At 43.0% G+C, this 17,409-nt stretch overlaps 1 long non-coding RNA gene across 3 annotated transcripts in view; it reads left to right on the top strand.

Annotated features, from left to right (window-relative positions):
- LOC144495592 (uncharacterized) overlaps positions 1-17,409 on the top strand; it is a 127,916-nt gene that overhangs the window by 107,211 nt on the left and 3,296 nt on the right. The gene's annotated exons all lie outside the window — the stretch shown is intronic.

The raw sequence follows: 17,409 nt of genomic DNA, 5'->3' as shown, positions 1-17,409 counted from the left end.
AGGGCTGTGAAGTGATTGCTATTGCTGCATTATGCAGACAGCCCCAAATCTGATCAGAACTGTTGGGCACGCTGACCCTGGAGGCATGATAGGAGCCAGTAGCTTGCCTCATTATTAAATCAAGCTAGAGACCCAGTTTCAGATGTACCTGTGACATTACTGTAAACTCTGAGACCCTGGATGATCTTGGGTTTCAACTCTATTTTCCTGCTGGCTTTGCATATTCCTTAATTTGCTGAGACACCAAAAATCTGTCTATCCTAGCCTCGGTCCCTCCAGCGATGGAGCTTTCACAACCCTCTGAGGTGGATTGTTCCAAAGATTCACATCCCTTTTGAGTGAAGTAATTTCTCTTCACAGTCCTAAATGATTGGCCCCTTATCCTGAGACTGTGTCCCCATATTTTGGATTCTTCAAATAACAGAAACAATCTCTGTCTACGCTATCCAGCTCCTTCAGAATTTTGTAGGTTTCAGTGACATTGCCTCTCACTCTTCTGTGCTCTAATGATTATAAGCCCGATTTACTCGGTGTCTCATCAGTGGCCAACCCCTTCATCCCAGGTACCAATTTAGTGAACCTTTGCTGTGCACTGCCAATGCAGTATATCCTTTCTTGAATGTGGAGACCAAAACTGGGCATAGTATTCCATATGTGGTCTCGCCAAAATCCTGTACAGCTGTAGCGAGACTTTTTTATTCTTGTACTCCAATTCCCTTGCAATAAAGGCCAACATAGCACAATTTGCCTTCCAAACTGCTTGCTGCACCCGCATGCTAACTTTTTGCATTGCTTGGACAAGTACATCAAGTTTCTTTGAACATCAACACTTCCAAGTTTCTTACCCTTTTAAAAAATATTCTGCTTTTCTTATTCTTGGGATCAAAGTGAATAAGTTCACACTTCCCAATATTATACTCCATCTGCATCTTGTTGCCTACGCACCTGACCTGTCTATATCTCTTTGCAACTTCTGTGTCCTCCATGCATCTTACATTTTTACCTAGCTTGGTCTCACCATAAAACTTGGATACATTGCACTCTGCCACTTCATTTAAGACACTAATATAGATTGTAAATAGCTGAGGCCCCAGCTCTGATCCTTGTGGCACTCTCCCATTCATTGTCTGCCAACTTTGTGCCCACTGCTTTCTATCCATTAACCAATCTCCTACCCATGCCAACTCCATGAGCCCTTAACCTACCTATTAATCATTTGTGCGACACCTTATTGAATGTCTTGAAATCTAAATATACTACATCCCTGAAATCTAGATATACTACTTCCCAAATGTAAGGAATTTTGGAAAATCATAGCTATCCACGATCTCTTTTAGACTCTAGTGAGGCAAGCCAGGGGGATTGTTGGATTTTCATCCCTTATACCTCTGCTGATAATCTCCTCACTCTTTAGCCCCTCGATTAATCTTATTTCTGATTTCTACTGTGAAGGTAGTCACCCAATATTTTTTCAACGCTTCTATCATTTCCTCAATCCCCATGATAGTTTCTCCTGCTCCTGCTTCAATATTCAATATTAGATCGATGTTTAAGTGGAATTTAACATGGATAAATGTGAGGTTATCCATTTTGGTCAGAGGAATAAAAAGGCAACTTATCATCTAAATGGAGAGAAAATTCAAATGCTTCAGTGCAGCGGGATCTGGGTGTCCTCGTGCATGAATTGCAGGAAGTTAGTATGCAGCTGAAGCAGGTAGTAAGGAAGGCAAATTGAATTTTGACATTCATTTCTTATGGAGTAGAGTATAAACATAGGAGAGTATTGTTGTAGCTGTATAGGACACTGATGAGATTGCTTCTGGAGTACTGTGCACAGTTTTGATACCCTTAAGGTAGGACGTAAATACATACATTAGAGACAGATCCGAGAATGTTCCCTGATTAAATCCAGGAATGAAGGATTTGTCTCATGAAAAAAGTGAGTAGTTTACGCCAATAGTCGCTGGAGTTTAGAAGAACGAGAGGAGATCTAATTGAGGTCTATAAGATACTTAAGGGAATTGACATGGTCGATGCAGAGTGGATGTGTCCCCTTGGACATTCTAGAACGAGAGACCATACTTTTAGACTGAGGTGGCTTGACTTAAAGGGTTGTGAATCTATAGAATTCTCTACTCCAGAATGCAATGGATGCCGGAACACTAAACAAATTTGAGGAGATAGGTTTTTAATTAGTTGCAGGCTGAAGGATTATGGGGAGCAGTCAGGAAGGTGGAGATGAGGTCGAGACAGGATCAGCCATGATTGTATTGAATGGCGGAGCAGTCTTGAGAGGCTGAATTGCCTACTCCTGCTCCTACTTCTTGTGTCCTTGTGTATTGTTCCAAGAAACTGTCACAAAGACATTCTGCAGACTCATCCTCTAGACCGTTCTTATTTTGTTGCCCCAGTGTATATGAAGATGGGAGTCCCCCACAATTACTACACTTCCTTTGTTATAGACTCCACGATTTCTTGTTTAATGCTTTGCCCAACAGTATAACTATCATTATGAGGCCTAAAAACTACTCATCATTGTTTTCTGACTCCTGCTATTCTGAATTATCCGCCCATACTGACTCTACTTCATGACCTTCTGAGGCCAAATCTTTTCTCAATGTCTTTGTCATCCTTTACGGTCAGGTCTACCCCTCCTCCTTTGCCATTCTTTTGTCCTTGCAATATTGTGTGTCCTGGAATATTTATTTCCCAACCTTGATCACCTTGCAACCATGTTTCTGTAATGGTGATTAAATGTAAATCATTTACCTCTATTTGTGCCACTAATTCATCCATCTTTTTGAAGATGCTTCATGCATTCAGATAAAGAACCTATTCTCTGCAATGACCTTATTTGCTAATGTACATTTTCTGTTTAAACTCTGTCTCTTCCTGTCTCACCCTGCTTGTCTTTGCCCACATCACTACTGTTCTGATACCCTGACCATTCTCTTTAGATTTCTATGTCACTCTTTATCCCACCCACTTCCCTGTTAATTTAAAGCCCTCTCCACAGTCCCAGTTATACAAGTTGCTAGGTCATTGTCCCAGCCCGGTTCAAATGGAGCCCATCCCAATGGAATAACTTGCTGTTCTGAGTTCTGATGTCAGTGTCCCATAAATCATCCTCTTCCCACATCGTACCATGCATTTATTCCTGTAATATACGCCTTGCCAATTGCTGTATGGCTCAGGTAATAATCCAGAGATTACTTTTGATGCTCAGTATTTTAATATGGACCCTCAACTCCTCAAATTCTCTTGCATAAAACTAGGAAATAATGTTCTATGTCATTGGGTCCCACGTGGACCATGACAACTGGATCCATCCCCTCCCACTCCCAAGCTTCTCTCCAACCATGAGCAGATGTCCTTAACCCTGGCACTGGACTGGCAACACAATCTTCTAAGTTCCCTGTCACGGCTGCAGAGAATAGTTTATCCCCTCTGACTATATTGTCTCCTATTATGAACACGTTCCTCTTGGATCCACCCACTTGAATGGCATTCTTCACCATGGCCAGTCCCTCATCCACCCTACAGTTCTTCTCATTCACACAGGTATCAAACACCTCGTACCTGTTGGACAAGACCAGGAGCTGAGGCTCCTCCATCACTACATGCTAGGTTTGTATATGTGCCTGACTAGCAGTCACTCCCTCCTGTCTCTAACTGTCGACCAACTCTGAAGTTCTGTCTAAGCTAAAAGGTTTGGCCACCTCCTGCATTAAAGTGTCCAGGAAATGTTCCCCTCCCTGATGCACTGCAGTGTCCACAGCTCTGCCTCCAGCCCAATGGCTCTGAGATGAAGTTCCTTAAGTTGTAGACACTTTTTTTTGGTTATATCCATTCAAAGTCTCGACCAGCAAGACTTTACAGATCCAAGCTGACAAGACAGGCTGCCCTCTTCCTGTCCTGGGCTCGATCTACATGATCCAAGTTGATGGGAGCAGGCATTGCACCCCCTCCAGTGCTTGATCTCATTTGCATCTTAGCCAAAAGGCCTTGATGCCGTTTTTAAAAATGCAAATGTGTTTGCCCTAGATAACATTGGTACCCTGAAGTGCCCAGATTCCTCATTTGCCCTGTCAACGTTTATGATGTATTAATTATTTACTTTTCCTTAATTATTATTAATAAACCCTATTACTCCCAATAACTATTACATAGAACATAGAAACCCTACAGTGCAGAAGGAGGCCATTCGGCCCATCGAGTCTGCACCGACCACAACCCCACCCAGGCCCTACCCCCACATATTTACCCGCTAATCCCTCTAACTACACATCTCAGGGGCAATTTTTAACCTGGCCAATCAACCTTACCCGCACATCTTTGGACTGTGGGAGGAAACCGGAGTACCCGGAGGAAACCCACGCAGACACGAGGAGAATGTGCAAACTCCACACAGACAGTGACCCGAGCCGGGAATCGAACCCGCTAGCAAGTCTTAACTATACCAATAAAACCTTACAATTATTAATAAATTACACACTTTTGAAAGTTGAGGGAGAAAATTACCCACCGACCAATCACTTAGCTGTTTCCATGTGACCTTGCACTTTGATCATTCTCTGAATATGGTTAGTCAGCTCTTTAATTGACTCTGCCCCCTCATGCTGTAATGAATTCGCACCTCTCTCCCTCCCCATGCTTTAATAGATTCTCGTTACTTTCCCTCCCCACATGCTATTGGAATCTGACTTCTCTCCCACCCCACTTTCTATTGGATTCTTGCCTCTCTCCCTACCCACGTTGTAATAGAGTCTCGCCTCTCTCCCTACCCACGCTCTAATGGACTCTCGCCTCTCCTCCATGCTCTAAATGGCCGTCAGAATAGACGGACCCTATTGTTATAGCCGCAGTGTCATGTGCTTGGCCCAGTTAGCCTTCTGCTTTTTGCAGACCCCAAAAATTAATAATTGGGATATAGGTGACCAAGCTGCTGTTGAATCTCGAACGGAATTTTTTATTCAAAGATATTGCGAGACAAGTGACAAATTTGTATCTGCCACATACTAGTCCAAGCCTTTTGTCTTCCTGCTGGAGACTTGCATTGAATGTTCCATATTAGTTATGAATTGAACTGAACATTTTGGTCAACAAACAATTCCACCTCTGACCTAATGAGGATGGGAAAATCATTGAAAAAGCTGGAGATTGTTGGGCTGCTGCTATTGTGCTGTGGAACTCTGATGTCTTGGGACTTCAGGGATTGGACTGAACAACATCTGAACCGTATTCATGTTTGTCTGTCAAATTTCCAGCTGCCATTGTAATGACAGTTTTCGCATTGATCTCAATCTTGCTGGAGCTCATTGGTGACATATTTGGTCAAGTACAGCCTTGTCCCCTTCACAGTGAGAGCACCCTTATTGTTTTGTGTGACGCTACCACAGTGCTAAATAGAATAGATTCAGAACAGATCTAATAGCTCAAAACACTGCATTTATGAGGGTTTGTGGCCTGCCAACAGCAGGCAAATGTTATACCACCCCAATCTGTGATCTCAAGGTCCGGCATATTCACCATCCTTGCCATCAAGGCAGGTGCCCAACCTTGGAACAGTGAGGCGGTGTCGAAGAACATGCTGAGAGGAGTACCGATCTTATCTAAGTATGAGGTACGATCAACCTGATGAAGCTACTATACACATGTGAAACAGCAGAAGCCATATGTTTCGAGATGAACGATCAGGTCAAAGTTGCTACATCCAGTTGTGAATGGCGGTGCACAATTAAACAAGTAATGGGAGAGGGGGTGTTCCATTAACATGCCCATTCCAAATGAAGCCAGCCCTCAGCTAATTTGAATTACTCTGCGTTTTATCAAGAAAAGGCTGAGTTCACTGGAAACAGCAATGGTTATGGGCTCTGGCAACATCCCAGCTGTAATGCTTGAAGACTTGTGCTTCAACACAAGCTGTGCCTCTGGCCAAGCTGTTGCAGTAAACTTATGACAACGGCATTTACCCATTAACGTGTAGAATTGTCTTTCCACGGGAGCAGAGTGAATCCATGTCGGCCAGTTATTGCTGCATCTTGTCTACTTTCAATTTGATTTACACAATGGAAAAGTTCCATTGACATTTTGCATTTTTCTATCAAAACAGTACTTATTTATCAATAATCTGCACACCAGTCCTCTGTTTAGATTCTATCAGGACCAAACCAGGCTGCAGACCTCACTACAGTCTTGGTCCAAACATGGAGAAAGCAACTGAATGTCAGCTGTGAGATGAGAGTGAAAACAGAATATGCTGGAACTATTCTACAGGTCCAGTAACATTTGCAGAGAGAGAAAGAGTTAACATTTCAGGTTAATAACCATTCATCAAGAACTAACCAAATTCACCATTAACTCTATTTTTCTTTTTGAAGATGCTGCCAGACCTGCTGTGTCACAAGTAGGCTTACATTAACACTGCAATGAAGTTACTGTGAAAATCCCCTAGTTGCCTGTTCGGGTACACTAAGGGAGAATTTAGCATGGCCACTGCACCTAACCAGACTCCGTGCAGATCCCGCGGGGACAGTGACCCAAGCCGAGAATCGAGCTGTGAGGCAGCAGTGATAAGCACTGTGCTGCCCATGTCCTAGCTGATAGGTACAGATCAAAAACCCTAAGATATATTATGAAGTCAGACTAAACCCCAACACTGTGCTATTTTGGCATTGTGAGGATGTGATGTTTTACTCCAGACACGATCCTACTTTGACACTGGGAAGCTTTTATCAAACAGCACCATCCAAACTCTCGGTCTCTGCCACCTAGAAGAACAAGAACACCAAGTGCATGGCAATGGCACCTGCATGTTTCCTCCAAGTTGCACAGCATCCTGACATGGCAATAAGTTGCCGTTTTCTTTATCATGCTGGGTCAAAATTGTAGACCTTCTTACCAGACTGCACTGCGGGTGTATTTGCACCATACAGACTGCAGTGGTTCACATTGGTAGCTCGCCACCACCTTGGGGGGTAATTAGGGTTGGTCTTGCCAGTGACCACCATATGACATGAAAAAAATTAAATCTACTATTTGTATAAAATTTCCAGCATCTGTGGGACTCTGGTTTTGGGCTATTGGTTACCACTTTTAAGTTTGCTGATATTCATAGAATCATAGAATCCCTACAGTGCAGAAAGAGGCCATTCCGCCCATCGTGCCTGCACCAACAATAATCCCACTTAGGCCCTATCCACGTAATCTCACACATTTAACCTGCTAATCTCCCTGACACTAAGCGGCAATTTAACATGGTCAATCCACCTAACCTGCACATCTTGGACTGTGGGAGGAAACTGGAGCACCTGGAGGAAATCCAGGCAGACATGGGGAGAATGTGAAAACTCCACGCAGTCACCCGAGGCCGGAATTAAATCTGAGTCCCTGGCACCTTGAGGCAGCAGTGCTAACCGCTGTGCCACTGTGCTGCCCAAATATTAGTGGCGTTTGCTAGAATTAGAATGGTCAGGTAGATTTGTTGTGTTTTTTTTATGACTAAGATTATGAATTGCATACTAATTGTGTTTAATTATTGACAGGTAGGGTGGGCATTACCTGGGGATGCACTTGTCCCCTATAAATTGATACTAATTTAAACTGTAGTTGTTAGGTTAGGTGGTTCATGCTTGTAATTTATTATTGTGAATAAATGCTTCTGAAAGTGTGCAAACATGACCCCTGTTATATCTTCTTTCAGCTGACTTTCTGGAGTAGACCAAAGATGTGTTTGGCAATTTTCCACGCTGTCTATCAGATGTTAATGGCACAACTGCACTGAAATAGCTTGGCTAGAGCACCAGCTCATTTTGGTGCAGGAGATACTATTAGGCCACGTAACCTTTGTTCTAGCCAGCTGTCCTTTAACACTAGGTAGAGATAAACCAGATAGACTGCTCACTAGCTTCCATGATAGCACGGTAGCACAGTGGTTTGCACTGCTGCCTCACAGCGCCAGGGACCTGGGTTTGATCCCCGGCTTGGGTCACTGTCTGTGTGGAGTTTGTATGTTCTCCCTTTGTCTGGGTGGGTTTCCTCCTGGTGCTCCGGTTTCCTCCTACATTTTGAAAGACGTGCTGGTTAGGTGCGTTGACCTAAACAGAAGCCGGACTGTGGTGACTAGGGGGATTTCACAGTAACTTCATTGCCGTGTTACTGTAAGGCTTACTTGTGATTAATAAATAAACTTTACTTACTTTTACTTTACTTGATGCCCGGGAGCCTTGGCAGGAGGCTTAAGTACTGTAGAATTGTCCTCTTGCCACTTTTTACTGAAGATGCTCGGAGATAGTGGAGGAAGTGGAAAGTGACCTACAGAAAGATCTGAAGGTGGCTGCTTACATTTGTGTTGTGGGCATTCCTGCATATTAGGGATTTTCACAGTAACTCCATTGCAGTGTTAATATTAGTGCATCAGTTTTTAAACTAGTCACAAAATTCTTGAGCTTTCTTTCAGTCCAATGTTCTTGGATGTTGGAGTTTCTAAAAATAGTCCACCTGTCTGCAAACTGGAACACTTCATTTCTATCTGCACTTTTAGTTAGTTTGTCTCGACTAATTTTCTAGGCTTCAAAGTTTGTATATGGATTTTCTTGTGACACGTACCTAATTGTTAAATAGATCCGGGCGGCACGGTAGCACAGTGGTTAGCACTGCTGCTTCACAGCTCCAGGGACCTGGGTTCGATTCCCGGCTTGGGTCACTGTCTGTGTGGAGTTTGCACATTCTCCTCGTGTCTGCGTGGGTTTCCTCCGGGTGCTCCGGTTTCCGCCCACAGTCCAAAGATGTGCGGGTTAGGTTGATTGGACATGCTAAAAATTGCCCTTAGTGTCCTGAGATGCGTAGGTTGGAGGGATTAGTGGGTAAATGTGTAGGGATATGGGGGTAGGGCCTGGGTGGGACTGTGGTCGGTGCAGACTTGATGGGCCGAATGGCCTCTTTCTGTACTGTAGGGTTTCTATGATTTCTATGATCCATGTGTTTCAATTTAGGATTATTGCACATCCACAGTTTTTGAGTAATGTGACTTCATGAGTCTGTTGAGTACTCTTGGGGCCTGCTGTCTCTATGCAATGCACGAAATTGCATTATAAAGATAACAGATTGGATATTTCTGCTATAAACATGGGGAGAAAATGAAAATGCCAGAAGCATTCTTTCAGAAGTTAGAATGTGGGGATACCTGAGAATGTGTATTCTAAACACAAGTTTAGAAAAACATTGCATTTGTGCCACTGCCCTGGTCTCAGCCATGTTTGCTGGCTTTGTTCATATCATGCTGTACATCAACTTCCTTATTTTCTTCTATAACCTGAACCACCACCTGACAGAGTAACAGAAGTCTTTGTGATCTTGTTAAGCTAGTGACCGTGTCTTTAATCAGACAGTTGTGCAATAGAAACAAATTGCTGGAAATGTACAGACAGTAGTCGACTTCTGAAAAAGAATAACTGCTTCAACCTTAAATTTTAACTTCTCAATCAGAAAAGTGCAAAACTGTGTTTGTGTAAGATATCTTTCTATTTTAACACTTATGATTCATAGAATAACTGAAACTTGCAACAAAATATTAATTGGAAAACAATTTTTAAACTGAGATTTTTTTTAAACCCAGAGCAGTCTAGCATATTTTCTTGAGGTAAAATTCCCTAGTAATGAATTAATGTTAAATTTCTATTGTTTGCTATATTCTACATCAATGGTTTCCAACTTTTTAAAACACAAGATCACTTTTAGTATCAAAATGCAGCATGAGATCTACTCTTTAAAAATTCAACATACTATAACCCCCAACATTTACTTTAGCATAACACTTGCCTATTCCTCTTGTGCAAGCACAGGTGTCACACTACCCGAGTGCTGGGTTGTGGTTCGAGATGGCCAGTCTCATCCAGCCCATCAGATGGGCATCTGAGAGACTGGTGCAATACTTGCACTTGATTTTCATCTGCGGAAAAAGCCATCTCAGAGGTATGTGGAACCAAAGTAGGTTTTCACCTTGAGTGCACATGATGTCAGAAGTCCCCAAAAGTCTTTGTCCCTTGACCTAGCTTTCAGCTCTATGCCATTTTGCATGGTGATTATTTCCATGTCAAATCGACTGTTTTGTTCAAACACCTGCAGAAATGTTGCTGTTAGTTCTCCAATGTACTTCTTGAAGAAAAGGAATTGAGACAAAAATTATGATTTGTTCCATCTTGTCTAATTCCTGAAATTGTCTGTTGAATTCCTTTTCCAATTTGTTCAGGTGGCCAGACTTTGTTTGGATGGGACCCTTTTTCCTGTTGGATTTTCTCCAGATTTGGGAAGTGCTCAGTAATTTTGTTCTTTTAACTGGGGAGGCCCACTGACCCACTTTCAACTTGAACATATTCACTGTACTGATCATGTGTGGCAAGCCTCTGCCCCTCCCCTGGAGTTCATGGTTCAGCTCATTCAATTTTGCACTTGCATCCATAAGAAACGGCAAGTCTAGCAACCACACATTATCTGACCGTTCACTGTACATCTCATTTCTTGATTTAAGAAAGGTGACAATTTCTGGGAGAAGATCTAAAAGTCTCTGGAGGACTTTTCTTCGACTTAACCACCTCACATCTACATGAAGAATTAGCTCACTGTAGATGGCATCAAACTCATTGAGAGATGATATGAGCAAGTAACATTGCAGAGCCCTGGCATGAATTGATTTCAGTAAGAAGTCTCACAACACCAGGTTAAAGTCCAACAGGTTTATTTGGTAGCACAAGCTTTCAGAGTGTTTCTCCTTCAGGTGAGTGAAGAGTTGTGTTCACAAACAGGGCATACATAGACACAGACTCAATTTACAAGATAATGGTTGGAATGTGAGTCTTTACAAGTAATCAAGTCTTTACAGGTACAGACAATGTGAGTGGAGAGAGGGTTAAGCACAGGTTAAAGAGCTGTGAATTGTCTCCAGCCAGGACAGTTAGTGAGATTTTGCAAGCCGAGGCAAGTCGTGGGGTTTACAGGTAGTGTGACATGAACCCAAGATCCCAGTTGAGGCTGTCCTCGCATGCGGAACTTGGCTATCAGTTTTTGCGCGGTGATTCTGCATTGTCGTGTGTTGTGAAGGTCGCCTTGGAGAACGCTTACCCAAAGATCAGAGGCTAAATGCCCGTGACTGCTGAAGTGTTCCCCGACAGGAAGAGAACACTCCTGCCTGGTGATTGTCGAGCGGTGTCCATTCCTCCGTTGTCGTAGCGTCTGCATGGTTTCCCCAATGTACCATGCCTCGGGACATCCTTTCCTGCAACGTATCAGGTAGTCAACGTTGGCCGAGTCGCAAGAGTATGTACCGTGTACCTGGTGGATGGTGTTCTCACGTGAGATGATGACATCATGAATTGAGTTGGCAAACTTGAGAAAAGTCAATAACCTTGCTCACTAGTGCTCGTTGGTAGATAACACAGTGGTAATTGACAAAGATGGGGAATTCAGGATCATTTCTGCAAAGTGCAACAAAGCCTGAACTGACACCCAGCATTGACGGTGCACCATTAGTTGTGATTGAAACCAGTTTCTTGATCAGAAGTTTTTCCTCTGTCACATACTTTTAAAATTTATTGTACACATCCTCGCCTCTTGGAGTCATAGAGGTTTACAGCATGGAAACAGGCAATTCGGCCCAACTTGTCCATGCCGCCCTTTTTTTTAAAACCCCTAAACTAATCCAATTGCCCGCATTTGGCCCATATCCCTCTATACCCATCTTACCCATGTAACTATTTAAATGCTTTTTAAAAGATAAAATTGTAACCGCCTCTACTACTACCTCTGGCAGCTTGTTCCAGACACCACCCTCTGTGTGAAAAAATTGCCCCTCTGGACACTTTTGTATCTCTCCCCTCTCACCTTAAACCCATGCCCTCTAGTTTTAGACTCCCCTACCTTTGGGAAAAGATATTGACTATCTAGCTGATCTATGCCTCTCATTATTTTATAGACCTCTATAAGGTCACCCCTCAGCCTCTTACGCTCCAGAGAGAAAAGTCTCAGTCTATTCAGCCTCTCCTTGCAACTCAATCCATCAAGTCCTGGTAGCATCCTAGTAAACCACTTCTGTACTCTTTCTTGTTTAATAATATCCTTTCTATAATAGGGTGACCAAAATTGTACACCGTATTCCAAGTGTGGCCTTACCAATGTCTTGTACAACTTCAACAAGACGTCCCAACTCCTGTATTCAATATTCTGACCGATGAAACCAAGCATGCCGAATGCCTTCTTCACTGCTGTCCACCTGTGACTCCACTTTCAAGGAGCTATGAACATGTATCCCTAGATCTCTTTGTTCTGCAACTCTCCCTAACACCCTACCATTAACTGAGTAAGTCCTGCCCTGGTTCAATCTACCAAAATGCATCACCTCGCATTTGTCTAAATTAAACTCCATCTGCCATTCTGGCCTATTTGATCAAGATCCCGTTGCAATTGGAGATAACTTTCTTCACTGTCCACTATGCCACCAATCTTGGTGTCATCTGCAAACTTACTAACCGTGCCCCCTATATTCTCATCCAAATCATTAATATAAATAACAAATAACAGTGGGCCCAGCACTGATCCCTGAGGCACACCGCTGGTCACAGGCCTCCAGTTTGAAAAACAACTCTCTACAACCACCCTCGGGCTTCTGTCAAGAAGCCAATTTTGTATCCATTTAGATACCTCACCCTGGATCCCGTGAGATTTAACTTTATGCAACAACCTACCATGCGGTGCCTTGCTAAAGTCCATGTAGACAACATCAACTGCACTTCCCTCATCTACCTTCTTGGTTACCCCTTCAAGAAACTCAATCAAATTTGTGAGGCATGATTTTCCACTTACAAAGCCATGCTGACTGTCCCTAATCAGTCCTTGCATCTCTAAATGCCTGTACATCCTGTCTCTCAAAATACCTTCCAACAATTTACCCACCACAGATGTGAGGCTCACTGGCCTGTAGTTCCCAGGCTTTTCTCTGCAGCCCTTTTTAAACAAAGGCACAACATTTGCCACTCTCCAATCTTCAGGCACCTCACCCGTGACTATCGATGATTCAAATATCTCGGCTAGAGGACCCGCAATTTCCTCCCTAGCCTCCCACAACGTCCTGGGATATACTTCATCAGGTCCCGCAGATTTATCTACCTTGATGCGCTTTAAGACGACTTGTCCAAAAGTGGCCAAAAAAGTGAGGAATTCCTCCTTTGTTGTTGCATCTTTGAATGTCATACAAGAGAGGAAAAAAAAAATCAGCTGAGCCGCATCTGTCATGTCTACTGACTCATCAGATTGCAGTGAGAAACATTCACAGCCTGATAAGCCTTGGTGCATTTGCTGTGACACATCCTTGGACATCAATTCTACCCTTCTGGCTACTGTTAAAGCACCAAGCCGCATGCTTTTGATGGTTGTCATAATTTCATCTTTGTTTTTAAAGCCTTTGAACAAGGTGTCGGCAGCAACCATCATTGCCTGCTTGATAACTTTGCCATCATTGAACAGTTCGTTTTGCCAGCAGAAGGCTAATGTGAAAGGATACATGTTTGTCAGCCTTGCCTTTAGCCACAAGTTTTGAAAAGTGGCTGTTCAGCTTGCAACATTCCATTTAACTCCCCAACGTTTTGTCCAAATGGCACTGTTTAAAGGGAAATTTTCTTGAAATGTTGCGTGTATTGTCTTGTGATGCCATTCTAGATTACCTCTTACTCAAGGCTACGTACACTCTGTTGACAAATGAGATAAATGGTCTTGCCTTTGATATTTGTAAAATAAATTCACTTTCCCATTCCTGGTGAAAATGGTAGGTTTTTGCCCTCATGGAGGACCTTGGCTTCTCGCTCATCATTTTGTCTTCACCTAATTTAGTCCACAGCTTGGCAGTCAATGAGCTGATTTGTTGTCATCACAAGAAGCCTAAGTTCCGTGCATTTTGGCGTGGTTCAGCAGTCAATGAGCTGATTCACTCATCACAAGTAGCTCGGGTACCATACATTTCGGCTGCCACTGAGCTGATTTTCCCATCATCACAAGCAGCCCAAGACCCTGCATTTGCGGCACCGATTCGACAGCCAAAAGCAATTGGTTTTTTGAGACTCCAGAATTGACCTGTCGTTCGCAATTGACTATTTGGAGCCCACTGTTCTACATTAACTTATATAGCTTATAGGTCAGGTTAGCTGCCGTTACTGATGTTTGTTTAGCTTGAATTGCAGATCCCTTATCCTGGTGGCAGAATTATAACATTTTGCTATGTAATTCAAAAGTTGCACTGCAACATTTTAAATATTACGCTTTAAAAATAAATAAAGTGCATCCATTGTCTTAGCTATACAATTAGGTTTGTTTTGAAACTTGCGTAATTGTCACGTATATAAGTTTGGGAAAAGAAGCTGTTTTCACATTGCCGCTTGCTCCATTGTATCTATATGATGTATTCTTTGAACTGCGTATGTTTGTTTTCTTTTGGTGGAAATTTTCCATTCAGCTTTCTCCACAAAGCTCGGGTTGCTGAGGGAGCAATTGTAGCTTCTGACGTGTCTTTCTCCTGTTACTACTGTTTGCGCCTTCTGCAACTTGACACTATATCTTAATGTCTGTGCTTTGTTCATTTTGAGACAGGTTAATATCTTTACTCTTGCAAATCAAAATGCAACTTAAGAAAACGTTGATCAGATGGTGAAAGTCACAGGACGAAAACTCTTTTTGTTCTCAATTATGCATAACATTAAAAGGAAAGGAATACTTGTTGTTTGTGATGTGCTTTTTTTTAATAGAAGGAAATGATGGTCTCACGCTAAACTTGCTTTTGCCAACAAGGAAACCCTCTAATAGAGTTAGTCCGCCATTTCTGTCAGGCAAATTGTTGTTTGTTTCAGAGATCAAAAAGAACCCGGTCAAAACACCATTTGAAATCATAAAATCTCAACTAGCTGGATCATAAATGCCTACCATAGATTCTGTAGTTTTAGTGGGTTATTGGTTAAGAGCCAATATTTGCATTATGTAACTATCAGTAGTATTATAGTAGGTCAGCCATGATCTCATTAGAAGGTGGAGTAGACTAGAAAGGGATATATGATCTGCTGCTCCTATTCCTAATTTTATTTACTGGTCCTTATTTTAAATCCACTAGTTCGGTTAGCTAAGAAGAACATACTAACACTCTTGTGAATGCAATTCAAAACCCCCTTCACATCCTCCAAGTTGCGCTTTTTGAGAATGCAGTTTTCATAACTCCGAAATTGCAGCACAGAAGACTAATCAGAATATTGTACTTATGCCTTTTGCTAACTCTGCCACTGGGACCAAATACTCTAATAGGATTTGTGATGTGCTTTTTGGGGCGGCACGGTAGCACAGTGGTTAGCACTGCTGCTTCACAGCTCCAGGGACCTGGGTTCGATTCCCGGCTTGGGTCACAGTCTGTGTGGAGTTTGCACATTCTCCTCGTGTCTGCGTGGGTTTCCTCCGGGTGCTCCGGTTTCCTCCCACAGTCCAAAGATGTGTGGGTTAGGTTGATTGGCCATGCTAAAATTGCCCCTTAGTGTTCTGGGATTCGTAGATTAGAGGGATTAGTAGGTAAAATATGTAGGGATATGGGGGTAGGGCCTGGGTGGGATTGTGGTCGGTGCAGACTCGATGGGCCGAATTGCCTCTCTCTGTACTGTAGGGTTTCTATGATTTCTATTCTATGATTTGTGTGCATAGATCAAGCTGGAGAGATGCATCAATACAGGTGCATTGGGCCAAATGTTGTTCTGCAATTTGATAATCCCATTTTTCTGTTTTTTCCCTGTATCCTTTTATATTTTTCATTTTCAAATACTCCAAATTCCCTAAGTTTTACATAGTTTCCACCTCAGCCAACACTTCTGGGGGAGGCGATGTAGTGGTAATGACACTGGTCTAGTAATGCTCCGCGGGCACAGGATTAAATCCCATCTCAATAGAATTTAAGTTAAATTCATAAATCTGAAATTTTTTAAAAAGCTGGTTTAACAAAACCATTGTCAATTGTCATAAAAACCCATCTGGTTTAGTAAAAATCCTTTGGGGAAGACAATCTGGCGTCCTTACTTGGTCTGGCCAATGTGTGACTCCAGTCCCACAGAATATGGTTGACTCTCAAATGCCCTATTGCTACAAACTCAAAGGAATTAAACCAAATAGAAGGACCACCATCATTGTTCTAAGCATCAGAAATGACAACAGCACACCCAGTGCTGTCAGGCCCTGCAAAGTCATCCTTATTGAAATCTGGAGGTTTGTGCCAAAATTGGGAGAGCTGTCTCACAGACTAGTCAAGCAACAGCCTGATATAGTCATACTCACAGAATCATACCTTCCAGACAATGTTCCAAGCACCACCATCATCAGAGGTGGCGGCAGTACAGTGGTGTACAGTTGGATGGGAATTCCCATGCCAGTCTTCAACAGTGACGCTGGACCCCATGACATTTCATGACACCAGGTCAAACAGGAGCAAGTAAACCTCTTGCTGGTTACCAGATACTGCTGCCCCCAGCCAAGCTGATGTATCAGTGCTGTTCCATGTTGAACACCACTTGGAGGAAGCACTGAGGATGGCAAGGATACAGACTGTACTCTGGGTACTCTGACTTCAATGTCCATCACCAAAAGGGGCTTGGTAACACCACAATGATCACACTGAGCTGGTCAAGTCCTAAAGGGTGGACCTGCTGGACTGGGTCTGCGGCAGTTGATGAGGGAAAAACCTATTTGACCATGCCCCCTCAAATCTATCTGTCACAGCTGCCTGTCACAGTATTGGTAGGAATTCTAGTAGAGACACAGTCCCAGACTCTCATTCTGGAAGGCCTCTATTGTGTTGTTGTGGAACTAACACCGTTCTAATTGGGTTGTATTATGAACCTATCCAGTAACACAAAACTGGGCATCCAAGAGGCATTGCGTGCCATCAGCAGCAGCAAAACGGTGTATACAAGCACACTCTGTAACATCATGGCCTGGCATATCCACCACTCTGCCATTACCATCAGGCCAGGGTCAAACCTGGTTTAATGAAGAATGCAGGAGGGCATGCCCAGAGCACCAGCATATGCTGGTCTTCAGCCAATTTGATTCACTCCATGCAATACCAAGAAATAGCTTTAGGCACTGGATCCTTCAAAGGCTATGACCCCTGACAGCATTCCAGTAATAACATTGAAGACTTGTGCTCCAGAACTAGCTGTGCCCCTAACCAAGTTGTTCCCAGTACAACTATAACACTGGCATCTCCCTGGCAATGTGGAAAATTGCCCAGGTATATCCTGTACACAAGAGACAGGACAAATCCAAACCAGCCAATTACGGCCCCATCAGTCTACTCTCAATCATTAGTGACGGAAGCATCAACAGTGCTACCAAGCTGTA

This window comes from Mustelus asterias, chromosome 7 (assembly GCF_964213995.1).
Source record: "Mustelus asterias chromosome 7, sMusAst1.hap1.1, whole genome shotgun sequence".
Classification (NCBI taxonomy): domain Eukaryota; kingdom Metazoa; phylum Chordata; class Chondrichthyes; order Carcharhiniformes; family Triakidae; genus Mustelus; species Mustelus asterias.
The sequence above is the reverse complement of the archived record's forward strand: the minus strand, read 5'-3'. Positions and strand labels throughout refer to the sequence as shown.